General features: G+C 47.2%; 1 non-coding gene across 1 annotated transcript; it reads left to right on the forward strand.

Moving 5' to 3' along the window:
- The first annotated feature begins 409 nt into the window (after window positions 1-409).
- Window positions 410-515, forward strand: LOC141593375 (small nucleolar RNA R71). The gene has a single exon (XR_012521463.1). It is a non-coding gene; the product is annotated as a small nucleolar RNA R71 (small nucleolar RNA).
- Window positions 516-781: the final 266 nt, after the last annotated feature.

Raw genomic sequence — 781 nt, forward strand, 5'->3', positions numbered from 1 at the left:
CCCTCCTTGCCTATATTGTTGAAAGGCAAGGACCTGTTCTTTCTCTGTAAGACAGCTAACAGCAGTATGGCCGTCGTTGCTACCACACCTCTCACATGTGACGATCTCTCCTTTAGTAAGCATATGGATCGTCTGAGGCTCCCCGGCAGAATGTAACTCCAACTTGTCAAATCTAGCATTCATGGCTTCCAGCTGAGCCACAACTTGCTTATCGACTGCATGAAGTGTTCTAATACCATCCCTCAGGTTTACATATTCAGCACTGTGGTTCGCCATCTCTTCAATAAGGGCCCATCCCTTATCATCGTCGGTATTCTCTTGGAATCTCCCATTAGAAGCCGCATCAAGTATGGCTCTGTGATCATCATACAACCAACTGTGGAACTGGTTAGAAAGAAACCACGGGTCAAAACCATGGTGAGGAAGAGACCTCACCAACTTCTTAAAACGGGACCATGCTTCATTGAAAGTCTCAGCAGGTGCCTGCTTGAAACTCGTAATCTTTGCCCTCAGCTGATTGGTGCACTGTGGAGGGAAATATCTCTTATAAAAATCAAGAGCAAGGGTCTCCCAGTTTGTAACCCCTGCGGCCGTACGGTCTAAATCAGTCAGCCACTCCCTGACTGCATCAGTCAAGGAGAAAGTAAACAGAACCTCCTTGATCTTGTCTTGAGTTACCCCCTTTGTGGCGGGGAGAGTAGAACATTAGTCCGTAAAGACCTCCATATGCTTCCTCGGGTCTTCACCTGTCGCACCTCTATATAGATTTCTCTCCACCAGA

The sequence above is a fragment of the Silene latifolia genome, chromosome 7 (genome assembly GCF_048544455.1).
Source record: "Silene latifolia isolate original U9 population chromosome 7, ASM4854445v1, whole genome shotgun sequence".
NCBI classification, from domain to species: Eukaryota; Viridiplantae; Streptophyta; class Magnoliopsida; order Caryophyllales; family Caryophyllaceae; genus Silene; species Silene latifolia.